General features: G+C 46.8%; 1 protein-coding gene across 1 annotated transcript in view; it reads right to left on the bottom strand.

Moving 5' to 3' along the window:
• Nucleotides 1–18,490, bottom strand: part of LOC122803252 (ubiquitin carboxyl-terminal hydrolase 12-like) — a gene marked incomplete at its 3' end in the record, with an annotated part of 535,227 nt that overhangs the window by 448,796 nt on the left and 67,941 nt on the right.

The following is an 18,490-nucleotide window of genomic DNA, read 5'->3' as shown; positions in this document are numbered from 1 at the left end:
AATCATCCTTGGTTTGTCGTTCGATCTTTAGTAGTACTTTGGAGAGCAGAGGCAGAGGAGGAAAGGCATAAACTGATAGGTTTTTCCAGCTGAAGGACAGAGCATCCACTTTCCAAGCTTTGTCCTTGCACAAAATTTTTCCAATTGATAGTTCTGGGGGGAGGCAAACAGGTCTATATCTGGGCTCCCCCATTTGCTTGTCAACATGTTGAAAATCCTTGGTTCCAGTTTCCACTTGTGTGGGTCCATGAGGGTTCTGCTTAGTCCATCTGCCAGTGTATTTAGTTTTCCTGGCAGGAATTGAGCTTGTAGATGTACTTGGTAGCTCGAGGCTGTGTTCCACAATGCCATGGCTAGTCTGCAGAGGGGGTAAGAAGGTGTACCCCCCTGCTTGTTTATGTACCACATAACAGACATAAGAGTGGTGTTGTCCGTCTTTACCATTAATTGTCCAGGAAGAATGTGGTCCTTGAAGGCTGTCAGAGCATTCTGTACAGCTAACATTCCTTTATGATTGATGTAAAGGTGCATTTGAATTGGGTTCTATTTGCCCTGAATGCACTTCCCTGCCCAATGCGCTCCCTACCCCATGCAAAGTCTGATGCGTCAGTTGTTAGGGTTTGGGCAGCAGGGGGTAGTGTGAATGGTAGTCCCTTGTTTTGGTGGCAGGCCTCTGCCCACGAAAGGAAAAAGAAGTTATGTCTTACCATAAAGTTCCATCTGTATTGTTGATCCTCGTTCAGTCATTAAGTATGGGTATCGGTTCCGACATCTGAACCGAGCCGGCCATCTTCCAAGCTCGCGTCAGCTACAAACTCTCCAGCTAAACTCTTACCCAGAATTCCCCTCTCCCTGTTACCTCAGATTGAGTTTGCAAGTCAAAAGATCCTCTAGGCTACCTCTGGTCAAATGACCTAAGAGAACCGGATGGTGAGATCCACTAGAAGCCACAGGAGGGGGAAGGAGGGAGGGTTGTAATGACTGAGCGAGGATCAACAATACAGAGGGAATGTTATGGTAAGACATAACTTCTTTATCTGATATTGTTAATCCTCGTTCATTCCTCACGTATGGGACAGTGTCCCCAGCTACCTCTATTCCTGGGAGACTCTCATGGAAGGACATTCCTGAGCACCACAGAACCAAAAGATGCTCTTCCCCTGGAGGCCAAATCCAATTTGTAATGATTGATGAAGGTATGAGGCGTAGCCCAAATTGCAGCTGCACAGATGTCATGTAAAGAAGCTCTGGCATGGAAGACAACAGAAGTTGCCACCGACCATGTCGAATGAGCCTTCATGGTAGTAGGCAATGGGATATTACGTTGTGTATAAATGAAGGTCACACAGTCTTTCAACCATCTAGCCAATGTGACCTTAGCAACAGCAGATCCTAATCAAGGTCCAGAATAGGCCAAAAATAACTGGTCAAATTTACGAGAGGACCTAGCCCTGTTCAAGTAGAAGTGGATTTGCCTGTGAATATCTAGGGTATGTAGGCAATACTCTCCTCTGTTTGAACGATTGGGAAAGAAAACTGGCAATTCAATGGTTTGATTAATGGACATTTCCGAGATCACTTTTGGCAGAAATGAAGGATTAGTTCTCAAAGACACTTTATCTCTATGAAAAATCAAGTATGGACTCGATGCATAAAGCTTGAAGCTCAGAGATACATCTGGCAGAAGTAATGGTGACCAAAAACAAGGTTTTCCATGACAAATATTTGAGGTCTCACGAAGAAGCTGGTTCGAAGGGTGGCATTGTCAGAGCTTGTAGAACTAATGACAGGTCCCATGGTTGAATAGGTTCTCCAAAAGGGGGCTTCAAATGATTCACACCTTTTATGAAGGTCTTGCATAATTTCTGTGACATAAGACAGGAGTTTTGGACACCATCATGGAAATTAGATATTGCAGCCAAATGAACTCTAATGATAGAGACCGATAGACCCAATTGAAATAGGTCGGCCAGATACTCTAGTATTATCGACACCGGTGCTGAGAAGGGATCTACTTGTTTTTTTTTTCAGCCAACAAGTAAATCTTTTCCATTTGCTTAGATAAATAATTCTAGTAGAAGACTTACGAGATGCAATAAGAATGTCCCATACTGGTAAAGAAAGATCGTTCTGCCTGGCAATCAAGGGAACTGGTGGAGCCAAGCTGTGAGCTTCAGGCTGTCCAAGTTAGGATGAAACAGGTTCTGTGGATGTGAGATCAACTCCGGGGTTGGATGGAGAATCCATGGTTGATCTAGCAGGTGAGGCCAAAGGAAGGGGAACCAAATCTGACCAGGCCAATATGGTGCTATGAGTATCACCTTGCTCTTCAACCGACGGACATTCTTCAGAAACTGAGGAATGAGGGGAATAGGTGGGAATGCATAAAGAAGACCCGAGGGCCAAATCGTGGACTAGAGCGTCCCTGGGGGACTGTGCCGGAGGGGGAATCAGGGCGAAGTAGATGCTGCATTTGTAGTTGGTCAGGGATGCAAACAGGTCACAGCAAGGACGGCCCCAGTGGTGGAAGATCTCCACCACTATCAAGGGATTCAGGGACCACTCGTGAGGTTGTAGAATGCACCTGCTGAGTCTGTCTGCTATCACGATGGAACTCCCGGGAACGTGCATTGCTAGAAGAAAACGGTTGGTAGCCATCGCCCATTGCCATATCCTCGTGGCCTCTCGGCAAAGGGGGTAAGATTTGGTTCCACCTTGTTTGTTGATGTACCAGACCACTGCCATGTTGTCTGACTGTATCGCAATCGCCCCAGACGGCAGCAGGGGACAGAATGCTTGCAAGACCAGAAGCACCGCCCTCCGCTTTAGAACATTTATATACAGTTGGGCCTCCAATTCGGACCAAGTGTCTTGGACTATCTGTCCCTGACATAACCCCTCACCCCATCAGGGAGGCGTCCGTGGTCACTGTAGCCTTGGGCTGCTAGGGGGAGAAGGGGTGAGACCAGTGTGATAGGTTTTGGGTCATCCACCAATTTAAATCCTGTTTGCACCTGTGGGTTACTCGAATCTTGGCTGAAAGAGGATGCTGAAAAGGGTGAGCAGCAGCCATTGTAGAAGCCTCATATGAAACCTGGCCAGGGGGACAATGGTGATGGAGGCTGCCATGGAACCCAACAGCTGTAGGACAGAGTGAGCTGTGGATTGCTCCCTTGAAAGGACTGGGATCAGTTGTTGCTTTTTCCTTAGAATTCTGTGCTCTGGAATGGATGCTCTGCAATTCTTGGTATCCAAGATGACCTCTATAAATTCTGTGGACTGAGATGGGATGAGATTGCATTTTTGCCCATTTATTGTTATGCCTAGCCTTCCTGCAGTGAGGAGAGAGTATGCCAGGGCTTCTTCCAATAGATGTCTGGTGGGGGCGGAGATGAGCCAGTCATCTAGGTATGGAAACATCTGGAATCCTTGTAGTCCCAAGTGAGCTGTGAAGACTGCCATGCACTTTGTGAACACTCTAGGGGCTGTAGAGAGTCCGAAGGGCAGTACTCTGAACTGGTAGAGATTGGCTCCCGCATGGAAGCGCAGAAATCTTCTTGATGGCCTGTCCACTTTTATGTGGTAGTACGCATTTTGAAGATCTATCGATCACATCCAATAGTCTTTTTACAAAAGTGGGAGGATAGACTGTATTGTAACCATCCGGAATTTTTGTACTCTCACAAACTTGTTCAATACACTGAGATCCAAAATTGGTCTCCAGTCCCCGGTTTTCTTTGGCACAAAAAATAGTCTTGAGTAGAATCCGGATCCTATCTGGTCTGGAGGGACTATTTGGATGATTCTTTTTCTTAGCAGCTTTTCTATCTCTAGTGCTGCTGCTTCCCTTTGACTGGGTGGAACGTTGGGAAGTTTTTTTTGAAGGGACAGGACAAAGATCGAAGGAGAAATAACCCCTGGTTATAATCCTTTGTACCCAAGAATCGGTGATGATGGTTAGCCAGGCAGAAGGGTACAAGGAGAAACGACCCCCAACCACCTCCAGAGGACAGGAGTTGGGCCGCTCTTCAGGAGCTCTGGTAGGATTAGGTAGGAAAAGTGTCCCTGGAACCTGGTTACGCAGACCCCCTCTGCCCCGAAAGGGGTGTCTTCCCTGTGAGTTTCCCCCCTCTGCCTCTAGGGGAGAACTCAGCCTGTGTGTCTCAGAAAGGAGCCTGAGACTTCTTGAACCATATCTTCCCACTCTTTTGGTTTCGGGAGAAAGCACGTTGAGGGGAAGAATAACGGACACCTATGGCAGAAAGGGTCTTACCGTCCTGTTCACATCTGGCCAGTGTGCTTTTAACTTTGGGTCTAAACAACGAAGAGGCTTCAATGGGAGCGTTAAGAAAGGAAGCCTTAAAGGGTTCTGCGAAATTGCACAAGTGCATCCAGGCTTGTCGTCTCAAGACCACAGCTGAACCCGCCGCTCTAGCTGCTCCTTCTGATGCGTGAGATATCAGTCGCATGGAGGAGTTAGATATTGACCCATTGGTGGCCAGCTGAGAGGCCACTTTGTCACAGACCTCATCAGACACGGCACCAGCCAAGATTTCAGAGTGCTCCGAAATTAAATCCCTTTGAAGCCTGGTAAAGTGTGCCATATAATTCAGGGACCTGATAGCAAAGGTCGCTGATGCAAAGGTGCGCTTCCCTATCCTGTTCTGGGCCCAGGACTCTTTGTTGGGTGGATGGACAGTCTGGCTTTCTTCTTCCGCCAGATCCTTTTTGGTTGCAGCAGCCACCACCACGGCATACACAGGAAGACCTTTAGACCAATGGGGATCTGTAGCAGGAGGGGACAAAATCTTATCTGGCCTCCGGGGAATAGCCTCGACGGTGTCAGGAGCCTTCCATGCATGCTGCACGATGAGCCAGACAAGTTCATTGGCAGATGGAGTAACCCAGGAGGTAGGGGGCCGGGCGCGAAAGGCCTGCAGGAACACAGACTCCTCAGAGGTCGGATTAGAGGGCTGCCAGTCACCTGTCTAAGGATTTCGAGGATATCACCAAAGGATACCTCAGAGGGTGACTGAGGGAATCCTTCCCCATCATCAAAGTATGTGTCTTCAGTGAGGGACTCCACTGTGGAGTCCATGTGTTTCTTCTTGCACGAACTTTTCCGGTGAACTTCCTCAGAGGGGGAAGCTGGGGAAGACAATGGAAAGGAGGTTTCCTGTGGGAAAATGTCCTGAGGCCCTTGCGCCCGGTGTCCGCTAGGTGCGACTTGTGAATACAGCGGTCCAGAGGAGGGGTGGGGAAATAGACAGCACAGTATCGCCAGCAGTAGTCAGAGCCTTCTCCATCAGTTGGAAGGCTGGTCCACCAGAAGAGGGGTGAGTGTCCAAGACAGGAGTCACCCCTCCCCTAAGTGGCTCAGCCTGCCGACCCGGTGTCCCCGGATGGCTGTGAAACAACAAATTACGCATGTCAAAACTATCATCCCAGGTCGTAGCAAAACTCTCCTGCCACGAAGGCAACTGCAGTTCCTTAGTGAGATCCATAAAGGGAACCGTAGAGGGGGACGACTGCGCTATATCAATGGATTTCAAAGGCAATGAAGGAGGAGAATAAGAAGGGGTCTTTTGCGATGGGTGATCACCTCCCAAGGAAGGATAGGTCCTGGGGGGCGGGATACCTCTGGCCAGAAGCACTTGATCCACAAGACGTAACACGTCATGTTCAGAAATGCTTCTAGTGGACCTCATGGAGACTGAGGGAGAAACAGGTCTGTCCACAGAAGAGACAAGCTCGGTGCCCACCTCACCAGTCCGCACTGAACAATGGTGCTGAGAGAGACTGGACTATGGGTGTCTACACCGAGGAAATCATTGGTGCCGAGGTCACGGTCTGCACTGACAAAAGGATCAGTGTCAAAGTGGTTGCCGGTACTGAAGCTGGAAGCACTTGATCCACAAGACGCAACACGTCATGTTCAGAAAGGCTTCTAGTGGACCTCACGAGAGAAACAGGTCTGTCCACAGAAGAGACAAGCTCGGTGCCCACCTCACCAGTCCGCACTGAACAACGGTGCCGAGAGAGACTGGACTATGGCTGTCTACACCAAGGAAATCATTGGTGCCGAGGTCACGGTCTGCACTGACAAAAGGATCGGTGCCAAAGTGGTTGCCGGTACTGAAGCTGGAACCGACAAAATTGGTGCCAATAACTGAGGCATCGGTTCCAAGTAAGATGTCTGAGCAGACGTGGTCAAGGTCTGCACCGACTGAACAGTTGGTGCTGATGTAGTAGTCGCAGTAGTCTGAACCGAGGAGCCCCTCGGTACCGATATAGTAAAGGTTACAGTAGACAGAGCCGAGATCACTGATGGCGCCGAAGGCTTTGGTGCTGAAGGTCTAGGCACTGAAAGCGCTGGGGCTGACTGAGTGAGCTCCGAAGCAGAAACTTTAGCCTCCTTAGGTCTTGATTGGCGGCAGTCCCCAGCCAGGGACGAAGGCAGACACTTGGTCTTTGTAGGATCATCCAATATTTTCTTATGGGCTCTAGGAGGGGTTGAAGCCTCCGACCCAGAAAAAGCCTCTGAAAAGGGAGAGTTAAGAAGTCCCTTCAGCAACAACTTATTTTTCTTTTCAGTCAAAGTTCTATTGGAAACATTTTTACAAATACCGCAGGGTGGGTCAACAGATAAATGAGACACACCCAAGCAATAAACACACAAACAGTGAGCATCTGATGTAGGTAATTTGTGTCCACAATCTGAGCACCTTTTAAATCCTGGACTACCTTTTTTATCTGCCAATATAGAAAAGGAGACAGAAGAAAGGGTACCAGCAATGGTACGAAAGAATACCCGAAGGTAATGAAGAAAAGAAGGGTTTACCAACGATGGTAAGAAAGAAAATACCTCCCGGTAAAAACTGCAGAGTAAAGAGAAGGAAACAAGAAAATATAGTCGCTAAATGCGATAGGGTAAGAGACAACAAATTAGAAACTTTTCTGACAGAAAAGGTTATATTAGACTAGTCTGATAACAAATATAAAGAAGTTGTGTACTTACCATAACGTTCCATGCGAGTTGTTTATCTCGCCATTATTCTCACTGATGGGTTCGGAGCCGATCCTCGGCTCCAACACGGCCGATAGCAAAGCTCAAGGCTTGCCAGTAGCTCGAGACCAAGCCCCTTATCCCACAATGCACTGCTGGAATTACCTCAGATCTTGTTTGCTGCGAGTATATATACCCTTTTATTTATTTCTACAAGGAAGCACTTCCCGAAGGGGAAGAAGTATTGAATAACCAGGATGGTACTAGCCTCTAAGTCAACTGTCAGCCAGGAGGGGGAAGAAAGGAGAGACGTGAGAATAAAGACGAGACAAACAACTCACATCGAACGTTATGGTAAGTACATAACTTCTTTATGTGAAGTTGTTAAATCTCGCCGTTTAGTCTCACTGATGGGTAGCATCCCTAGCACCCTCAATCTTGGGTGGCTCATGGAAGTACGTTTTTCAGTACCGTGGAACCAAAGGAAGACCTGTCCCTGGAAGCCTTATCTACTTTGTAATGTGTGATAAAGATATGAGGCTTACACCAAGTGGCTGCAGCACAAACATTGTCAAGAGGCAATTTATCTAGAAAGGCAGAAGATGTGGAAACGGCTCTGGTAGAATGTGTCTTAGGTTTGTGCGTTAATGGCATGCTTGCATTCGCATAAACAAAGGATATACAATCTGATAACCATTTAGATAAAGTTGTTTTAGCCACTGGATTACCTTTCCTGGCCTCCAAAAAGGATACAAAAAGTTGATCTAATTTTCTAATATCCTTAGTTCTGTCAAGATAAAATCTGAGCTGTCTGTGTACATCAAGTTTGTGCAGCATGTATTCCAATTTGTTAGAGTGGTTGGGAAAAAAGACTGGCAGCTCAATGACCTGATTGATACTGGATTCAGAACAGACTTTAGGCAAAAAGGAGGGGTTTGTTCTGAGAGATACTCTATCAGCATGGAAAATCATGTAAGGAGGCCTAACAGATAATGCTTGAAGTTCTGACACTCTGCGGGCAGAAGTAATGACTACCAGAAATATAGTCTTCCAGGACAAATATTTAAGATCATAAGAAGATGCTAGTTCGAAAGTGGGGAGAATAATTTGAGACAGCATAAAATTCAAATTCCAGGGAGAATAAGGAATTTGGACAGGAAGTCTCATGTGAAAGGCACCTTTAAGAAACGCCTTAAATAACTTATAGCTCATAACAATGAATCCATCGAATCCAAGGTGGAAATTTGATATGGCGGCTAACTGGACTGGAACTGTGGCAGCTGCTGCTCCTTCTTTAAAAATCTTTGTCAAAAATTCAAAAATGGACGATAGAGGAGCTCGGAAAGGGTCGATTTTCTGTATATTGGCCCAAATTGAGAACCTGTTCCACTTGCTGCGGTATAGTTTCCTGGTGGATGGCTTGTGAGAAGACAAAAAGATTTGTCTTGTATCATCTGAGAGCGAATGAAGCCTGGCAATTAGGGGAAGTGGATTAGCCAAGCAGTCAGTTTTAGGGACTGCAGTGAAGGATGGAGGTCCCCTGACAGGTGTGTCAGAAGGTCTGGAACTGGGTCCAGGATCCATGGATCCTCCAGTAGATGATGGTAAAGGAAAGGGAACCAAATCTGTAGAGGCCAGTAGGGAGCTAGGAGGATAACTGTCCTTCCCAGTGACTTTGCTTTCTGTAAAACCTTGGGTATCAATGGAATAGGTGAGAATGCATATAGGAGACCCGGAGGCCAATCGTGTACAAGTGCATCTCTCGGGGAATGTCCCGGAGGTGGTATTAGGGCAAAGTAGCTTCTGCATTTGGTACTGATGTGACTGGCAAAGAGGTCACAGCAAGGCTGGCCCCATTTGCGGAAAATCAGATCTGCAACTCGTTGGTTGAGAGACCACTCATGTGGCAACAGTATTGCCCTGCTTAGCTTGTCCGCTATCACATTGGATTTCCCCAGGATGTGCGTTGCTATCAGAAAACGGTGGGACGACACAGCCCATTGCCATACCCTGAATGCTTCTCGACAAAGGGGGTAAGACTTGGTTCCACCTTGTTTGTTCAAGTACCAGACCAGTGACATGTTGTCTGTCTGAAATGCAATTGTCCCTAGAGGAAGAGAGTCCTGAAAGTATTGCAACACCAGAAGTATCACTCTCAACTCCAGAACACTGATATGCAGATGTGACTCTCGATCCATCCATGTGCCCTGGGCAGTCTTTCCTGAAAATGCCCCCCCACCCTATCAGGGAAGCATCCGTGGTCACAGTGGCTACTGGGGGGGAACAAAGGGTCTTCCGATTGTAACATGAAGAGACGTCAACCACCACCGAAGGTCTCTCTTGCAAGAATCTGTGATGAGAATCATGTAGTGCATCGGTAGCTTTTGGTAGGACCACTGAGCGAAGAGGAGCCATTGAAGGATTCACATATGCATCCTTGCAAGTGGTACAGCCAGGATCGCTGCCACCATCAAACCTAGTACCTTCAAGACCTCTGCTGCTGTAGCTTTGTTCTCTGACACCAGTGAGATGACGTGTTGGCGAAGAAGTGAGACTCTTTCGATTGGAAGACGTAGAGTGGTGGTTGAGGTATCCAACTCTGCTCCTATAAAAACGGTATGCTGCGATGGCAATGAGGCAGACTTTTCGAAGTTGATTGTAATGCCTAACTGATGGCAGAGTGTCAGAGTATATTATGTTGCCTGAGTCAAATGATGCCTGGTGGTAGCAGTGAGGAGCCAATCGTCTAGGTATGGAAACACCTGGAATCATATACGCCTCAGGTGAGCCGTGACCACTGCCATGCATTTGTTAAACACCCTGGGAGCTGTAGTGAGACCAAAGTGCAAGGCTCGAAACTGGTAATGACTGGCTCCCAGCCGGAAACGCAGGTGATCCTTGGGGAGTCTGTTCATCCTTATGTGAGTGTACGCGTCCTTGAGATCTATGGAGCACATCCAATCGCCTTTCCCTAGGAAGGGAAGAATGGACTGAAGTGTGACCATTCGGAACTTCTCTTTCTTTACAAATTGGTTGAGTCTGCTGAGGTCCAAGATAGGTCTCCAGTCTCCTGTTTTCTTTGATACCAAAAAAGAATCTTGAGTTCCGAATCCAACTTGGTCTGCTGGGACTGGTTGGATGACTTTTTTTCTAGCAATTTTTGGACCTCTACGACTGCTTGTTCCCTGAGACAGGGTGGAACATCTGGGATTCTGCTTACAGGAGTAGGAGGGGAAGAAAACGGTATGAAATATCCTCTAGAAATGATGCTTTGTACCCATGTATCTGATGTTATGTTTAGCCAGGCTTCTGGGTACAAAGACAAGCGACCCCCGACTGCATCCAGAGCTGAACAGCCGGGCCCCCTTTCAGGAGCACTGGTAGGGCTGACCAGAGAACTGGCCTCTGTCACCCTGTTGCTGCGGACCCCCTCTGACTCGCGGGTGGCGTCTTCCGTTATAACCCCCTCCTCTACCTCTAGAGGGGGTTTCTCCATGTGTGTCCTGAAATACTCCCCTGTGCTTTTTGGAACCACATTTTCCCTCCCCTAGGGCCCTTGGGGTGGGGTAGGGTCAAGTATGGGTAGAAAAACGGACTCCAACGGCAGATAGGGTCTTGCCTTCCTGCTCACACCTGGTTAAAAAGTTTCCTTTACTTTAGGCCCAAACAGTGATGAGCCATCAAATGGGGTGTTGATAAAGGAAGACTTAAAGGGTTCCGCAAAGGAACAGAGATGCATCCAGGCTTGTCTCCGCAAAGCAATGCCTGAACTAGCGGCTCTACTTGAACCATCAGCTGCATAAGATATGAGATGCATGGACGAGTTTACAACCGAGTTTAGGGTAGCGAGCTGTGTGTTGACTTTGTCGGCAACCCCTGCAGCTACCGTACCCTGGAGAGCATCTCCTAGCTCTTTCAGGAGATCTCTTTGCAGTCTCGTAAAATGGGTTAAATAGTTCAGCGATCACAGAGAAAAAGTCGCTCGTTTCCCATATCTATCCATGATCCTAGAATCTCTGTTAGGAGGACGGATAGATGCGGATGTTTCAGACACTTCCTTTTTGGTGGCTGCAGCTAACCCCACGGCATCAACAGGCACTCCTTTTGTCAAAAAGGCTTTGTCCACCGGGGCAGAGATTAACTTATTCGGCTTCCGAGGGACAGGTTCCATGGTCTCCGGTGACTCCCACACCTTATGAGAGATCAGCTCCATGAGCTCATCGTAAGGCGCAGATACCCAAGAAGTGGAAGGTTGAGACCCAAAAGCCTTCAAGAGCACTGACTCGTCCTCAGTAGGGGTTTTGGACTGCCAATCGCCCCTCTGACTAAGGATCTCTAATATCTGCGCAACGGAGATATCCTCCGAGGGGTATAGAGGGGACTCTTCTGACTCATCCAAGTCCGTGTCGGATGTCAAAGAATCCTGTGGGGAGTCTAAGTGCCTCCTCTTACACAGTCTCTTAATGGGTACCTCCTCAGTGGGCAGATCTGGGGAGGTCTCGGAAGAGCAGGGGATGCCCTGTGGGGCCACTTGAGGCTCGGGGTCTCTACGCTTAGGGGGACCGGTAGACGTAGAAGCGGACACAGGAGCTTGAGGGGAGAAGGAAGCCCGAACTGATGCCGATGATGTCTTAGGAGACAGGACTCTCCTCATGGCATTGAAAGCACCATGGCTTTGACGAGAAGGGGTAGACAGATCCAGAGGGACCGTCTGATCCTCCCGCACCGAAACCATGGGCTCCAAGCCCAAGGTAGGAGCCGAGCTCATCCGAGCCGAAGCTCCGAGAGGAAGAGTTGGCACCGACAAATCGGTCCGACTATCCTCCCCGGACCCGACAGGAGAGTGTCAGCTCCTAGCATCCTCGGTCGGTGGAACCAATAACACCAGTGTGGGTCTCGGTTCCATAGGTTTGACAACTATCTGTTCGGGCTCCTTCGGCTCCAAGAGTCCAGTACGGCTCGGAGGAGGAGTAGTCAAGTATGGTTCAATGGTATTCGGCTCCGACGAAGTGGTCGGGGCCAACAACAATTTAGCAAGTCCTGGTGCCTGTAGAAGCTTCTGCACTAGCCGATCCATACCCATATCAGAGAGGCTGACGGAAGGCTTCGAGGAATGCACCAAAGGTGCTGACTGGAGCAGAGGAGATGAGGGAACCTCAGAGACCGGCTCCAAGACTGGGAGCTGGCTCCAAACCAAAGGGACACTCAGTTCCGAGGACTGTGGAACCGATGACCCTGTACCCTCTGATCTCTCTGCCTACTTGGTTTGTTTAGAATCAGAAGATTTTGAAGATTTAGAAGAAGTGCTGGCACCTTCCTGGCTACCCAACGCCTCAGAGAAAGTATGCTGCAGCAACCCCCTATCTATAAGTTTTCTCCTTCTCTCTAAGAGAACCCTAGATGAAAAAGAGTGGCAAATACTGCAGGAGTCTTGGAGGTGTTTAGCCCCCAGACAGTAAACACATTGGACAGACATTTTCTGTCCACAATCTGGACATTTCTTAAACGCCAATTTGGGGTGAGACTTTTCTCTCTCATCCGACATATTATAAAGAAACACACCACAAAATCAACCTGTAAAGGTTAAATACAGAGCTAACTAAGCCCACTCTAAACAATATACTAATAACAAGTAAAAATTGTTAAACTAAATAGGGCTAAAAAAGGGCCCAACACTAAGAAAAAACTAAGCCAACACAGGGCACTATCACTACAATCTAACCTACTTTAAACTACTATTATTTTTAACAACACACACACACACACACACACACACACACACACACACACACACTAAGTATGAATAATCTCTCAAAAAGAGAAGAAAAAAGTTTTTTAAAACTTGCGATTTATCAAAAATGGTCCGAGCTAACTGGATCACCGAGATCTCTCTTGCCGTGGCAAACTAGATCTGAGGTAATTCCAGTAGTGCATTGTGGGATAAGGGGCTTGGTCTCGAGCTACTGGCAAACCTTGAGCTTTGCTATCGGCAGTGTCGGAGCAGAGGATCGGCTCCGAACCCATCAGTGAGAATAAACAGTGAGATTTAACAACTTCACATCTATACTTAGCTCAAGAGAAGCAGCTTGACAAGACTGAATGGCGATGCAGCAAATGAAATCTGAGGTAACAGGGAGAGGGGAATTCTGGGTAAGAGTTTAAGTCGAGAGTTTGTAGCTGATGCAAGCTTGGAAGATGGCCGGCTCAGTTCCGAGGTCGGAACCGATACCCATACGCAATGAATGAACGAGGATTAACAATATCAGATCTCTAGGCGTAGACAAGGAATGACAGGAATCATTGCTTCTAGATCCTGAGAATGTTGACACCATAGGCTTTTTAGATACCATTGTAGTTTCCTCATATGCAGTCATGCATATGGAATTAGAAGAATGCAGGAGGCCATGAACCCCAAGGCTTGTAGTATTTGCCTTTCAGATAGCAGGGTTTTTGAGACCACTTGTTTGAAGTAGGTTGTCATGTGAATTTGTTTCTCTGGCGTGAAGAAAGCCATCTGGGAAGTTGTATTCAAGCTTGCTCCCAGGAATACAATTTGTTGACAGGGTACCAGGTGTGATTTATTTTCGTTTATGGTGTACCCCAGACAAGTTAGCACCCTCTGTAAAAAAGCCAGATGATTCAAAAGTATGTCCTGGTTTTCTGCCTGAATTAGACAATCGTCCAGGTATTGGTATATTTGAATATTTCTTTGCCTGCAAAATGCAAAGACTGGAGCGAAGCACTTTGTGAGTACCCTGGGCGCAGTAGATAAGCCAAAGGGCAGTGCAGAGAACTGATAGTGCGTGTAGCCTGCTTTGAAGCGTAGGTATCTTCTGCAAGATTCCCTGATTGGGATGTGCAGGTATGCTTCTTTTAAATTTAGTGTTGCCAACCAGGCATCTTTGCTTAGCATAGGAAGCAACTGGTGAAGAGTCAGCATCTTGAATTTTGGAATCACCAAAAAGTTGTTTAGATTAGGCAGGTCCAGGATAGGACACCAAGAATTGTCTTTTCTGGGTACCAGGAAAAATCTTGAGTAAAAACCTTGTCCCTTTTTCTCTTCTGGTACCAATTGAATAGCCCCTATGCTTAAGGGAGAGAGTACTTGCTTTTGGGGCTCTGCCCACTACTTTGTAGGTAGATCTGGCCAACCGCTTGGATTTGGTGACGTGTGGAAGTGAAATCTGTATCCTTGGGACACTATAATTAAAACCCATATGTCCTGGGTAATGAGTCCCCTGTTCTTTGCATGAAATGCAATCTTTCCCCCCAAAGAGGCAGTCAGTTGAGAACTGCTTGGAAGTTTTAAAAATAAGTCATTGAGACAGTTAACCATAGGGGGGAGTTTTATTACTCCCAAATTTGGAAGTGGAGGCCCCCCACTGCTTAGTCCTGTGCGTCCCCTGGGACTGAAGCCTGGGAGCTCTGCTGGATCTGGGTTTGGACTGAAGGTCTGGAAGAGGCAGGAAAGGAACAATTCTTAGAAGGTCAATGCCTACTAAATCTTGAAGGTTGTACTTGTAAAAAGTCTTAACAGTTTGCATAGATTTAGCTTTTTCCTCCATCTTTTTAATAACTTCTTCTGCCTTGTTGCCAAACAGGTGGCCCTGATTTAAGGGAACATCCAGTAATTTTGCTTTAACATGATCTGGCAATGATTGCTCCTTAAGCCAAGCATGCCTTCTAAGTACAGACCCAGTAACAGCAGCCCTGCAAGATGCCTCTAGTGAATCAAAACCACACTGCAATGTATGTTTACCAACTTGTTCAGCAGAATGCATAAAATCCTGTAAATCCTCATTTCCAGCACAATCAGGAGTCAACATAATTTTCTGTTTAAGCAATCCAATAATCTGCAGCTGATACTGTAACATGAAACTGGCAATTCAAAGCTCTAATGGCCAAAGTTGCAGAAGTGTATACCTTCTTACCCCATCTATCCAGCACCCTGGAGTCTCTATCAGAGGGGGGTAGGATTTTTGGCAGCTGTAGCTTTAATGCCCTTGGGTCCCTGTGAAATTATTTCAGGATCCGCAGTAGGATTTTTGAAAAAGAACTTGTGAGAGTCAGGAACCCTGTAATATCTATCAGGTTTTCAGGAAGCAGGAGGTAAAGAGTAAGGGGCCATGCTAGAGTCCGAAAGACATCATCAACAATGTCCAGTACAGGAGGTATAGCTAAAGGCCTGTGCTGGGGCAGGAGTAAGAAATCCCTAAGCCTCTTTTTAGAATCAGAGAAATCCTGAATTTCCCAACGAAAAAGTTCCCCGACAGTATGCAAGGTTTCACCAAAAGAGAAATCTACTCAGGGGGAGAAGCAGAGGGAGTACAGTCCTCAGCATCAGAATCCTCATAGGTAGATAAGGGTAAATCCTGGTCAACAGAGGAAACCGATATTTCAGAATCCTGGTCAGAAATATCATAAGCAAACTCAGTCCTTGGTCTCTTAGAGGGGGAAGGTTGGCTTCTCCTGATTAAAGTAATAAGGTCTTCAGTCATTCTTATCATTTGTTCTTTAGGCATAGAGGCCTGACCATGCGGTCTAGGCGTCAGTTTTCTAGGCATGGTTCGAGTTTTAGGCCTTGAAGAAGAAGATGGCGCCGGTTTAATACGCAAGTCAGTAGGCCTGAATACACCCTCAGAAGCCGGTGCCTGCACAGCGGCTCTGGACTCATCCAAGGTAGAGACATCCTCAGGTTCCACAGTTGAAGCATCTTGCGGCATACTGGACTCTGAATGGGTCTCAGTAGAGGCCTGCAAATCTAAAGTAGCGGGTATCAGGGGCTGCGAAAGCGCCTCACTGAGTACCGGCGAACTGGGCGTCCTATCTCTGTCTTTATCTTTGCGTTTCTTCAGAATGTTGGTAGTTGGACGGGTTACCTAAGACATATCAGGATAATAGAACTGAGCACCAAAAAGTTTAGAAGCGCAAATATACCGACGGCGGATAGTTCGTGGCTTAAATAAGGCACAAAACCGACAGCGAGGTATGTCGTGATCAGGGCCTAGGCAAGGAATACAGTACAAATGAAAATCTTTATGAGGTATTTGCTTTCCACAAGAAATGCAATTATTTACTTTTACTGACATCGGTTTAGAGCAAGAAAAAGTTTCCCCAACGGAGTATTTAGCTTTTAGTTGAAGACTTTGGTTCTGAAACTCGAAAAAGTACAGTTGTATACACTTACCATAAATGTAGATGTTTGAGTGTATTCACTGTTGCAGTCATTACATTTGGGTAATCTGCTGGCAGGTTGCCCTCAGTCGGCCCGAATAACAAAGTCTTGGGTCCTGCATCAGTTGCTGTCTCCTCTTCCATGACGTCAGGTCGTCAGGGGTATAAAACATGCAGCTGACGCCATTTTAATCAGTTTTTCTTGCCCCAGATGTCAGATGCCCCCCAAATGGGGAGCAAAAAAAAAATATTATATATATATAACTGTAAATATATAAATGCAATTTAGAAACATAAAATTTACCTTCAACTAAAATCAAATACACCTCAAAGGCTTTTGAGTGTAGTGAAGGAAAGAAAAGGTATAGAAAGGGGGCTGGTGGGTGGGTAATATGGACTGCAACAGTGAATACACTCAAACATCTACATTTATGGTAAGTGTACACAACTGTACTATGTTCTTCGTGTTTCACTGTTGCAGTCATTACATTTGGGTAGAATCCCAAAGCTATGGATGGGAGGATGGAACTAAACAGCATTAGGAGCAGCTATAAGACCCTGCAGGACTGCAGTGGCAAAGCCTGCCCTGGATTTAGAAAAGAGAGATAAAAGATAATGTTTTGTGAACGTATGAACTGAGTTCCACGTAGCAGCTTCTAGAATGTATCTGGTAGGAACCCCTCTGAGAAAAGCTGCTGAAGTAGAGGCAGCCCTGGTGGAATGGGATCTGATCCCCTTAGGCACAGTTTTACCATGGTGCAAGTAGCAGAAACGAATGCAATGGCTTATCCATTTAGAAATAGTGTGCTTTGATATAGCCTTCCCCTCTGATCCTGAAGCAAATGCCGCGAGTAATTGCTCAAACTTTCTTAGAGGTTTTGTCCTGTTTAAGTAGAATCTTAGTTGTCTGTGTACATCCAATGAATGCAGAATCCGCTCCCCCTTGTTCTGCGGATTTGGGAAGAAAGTTGGCAGGTGAATGGCCTGGTTAAGAGCCACACTGGATACCACCTTAGGCATAAAAGAAGGATTGGTCCTGAGGGCCACCCTGTCCGGGTAAAAAATAATGAAAGGCTCCACTGCCATGAGAGCCTGTAGTTCTGAAACCCTTCTAGCTGATGTGACTGACAAAAGAAAAGTGGTCTTTCAAGAAAGAAATTTTATATCTGCAGTAGCTGCTGGTTCAAAAGGAGGTAGGGTGAGTTTTTCCAGTACAAAATTGAGGTCCCATGCAGGAGTAGGCGCTCTCCTGGGAGGCCTTAAATTTTTGGCCCCTCTGAGGTACTGTTTTAGCAGGGGATGAGAAAAGAGGGGAGGCTCCGTGTTGCAATCAGCCGAAATGGCAGAGGCATGGATTTTTATTGAAGAAAAAGATAGGCCCTTGTCAAGCATCTCAGTAAAATATTGTAAAATCTGAGGAATATTGGGCTTTGCTGTGTCTATTCCTTGTGCTCGTTTCCAAGTACAGAATCTCTTCCATTTATCAGCATAAGATTTTCTAGTACTAGGCCTTCTGGCTTCCAAAATGACATCCATCACAGGTTTACTTAGAGATGTGGTTGGTAAAATTAGTTGATTAGCCATGCTGCAAGATTCAGAGTTTGGAGCTGAGTGTGCAGAATTTGATAGATGTTCATCGTGTTACCCTGCTGCAGTCATCACACTTGGGTTATCCTGTCGTCAGGCGGTCCCGCAGTCAGCCTGAATTCCAAAGTCTTGGTCTGGCGTCGGTTGCTGTAGCTTCTTCCCTGACGTCAGCGCGCCAGGGGTATATAAGAGGCATCTGACGCCATTTTCTTCAGTCTTTCTTGCCGTGCGGTGCCCGAAGCAGAAGCAGTTCGCAAGTGCCGGTCGGCCGACACCTGAGATTTTCGAATCGAGTTTCAGTCCGAAGTCTTCAAAGCTAAGTACCCCGTTGGGGAACCTTTTCTTGCCTCAGTCCGATGTCAGAAAAAGTTAACAATTGCATTTCTTGTGGGAAGCAAATACCTCATTAAGGACTTTCATTCTTTTGGTATACCTTGCCTAGGCCCAGACCACGATGTCACTGGTTGTCGGTTTTGTGCTAGGTTCAATAAGCAAACTATAAAGCGATGCTTTGATTTCGCACGACACTACTTCCGTAGGAAATTTAATTACACTATGCCGGAGTAACCGACTACCGGCGTGCATAAAAACACAAAGATAAAGACAGGCAGCCTAGATCCAAGCCAGACTCCGAGACCTCGGCTGGGCCAGTCGCTGGTTCTCCGGTGTTCAGTGAGGCACCTACGCAGCCACTGGCTACCGCTGAATTGGATCCCCAGCCGT

Source organism: Protopterus annectens, chromosome 5.part1 (assembly GCF_019279795.1).
Source record: "Protopterus annectens isolate FY-2018-M chromosome 5.part1, PAN1.0, whole genome shotgun sequence".
Lineage (NCBI taxonomy): Eukaryota > Metazoa > Chordata > Ceratodontiformes > Protopteridae > Protopterus > Protopterus annectens.
Note: the sequence above shows the minus strand (reverse complement) of the source record. Positions and strands in the feature narration are given on the sequence as shown.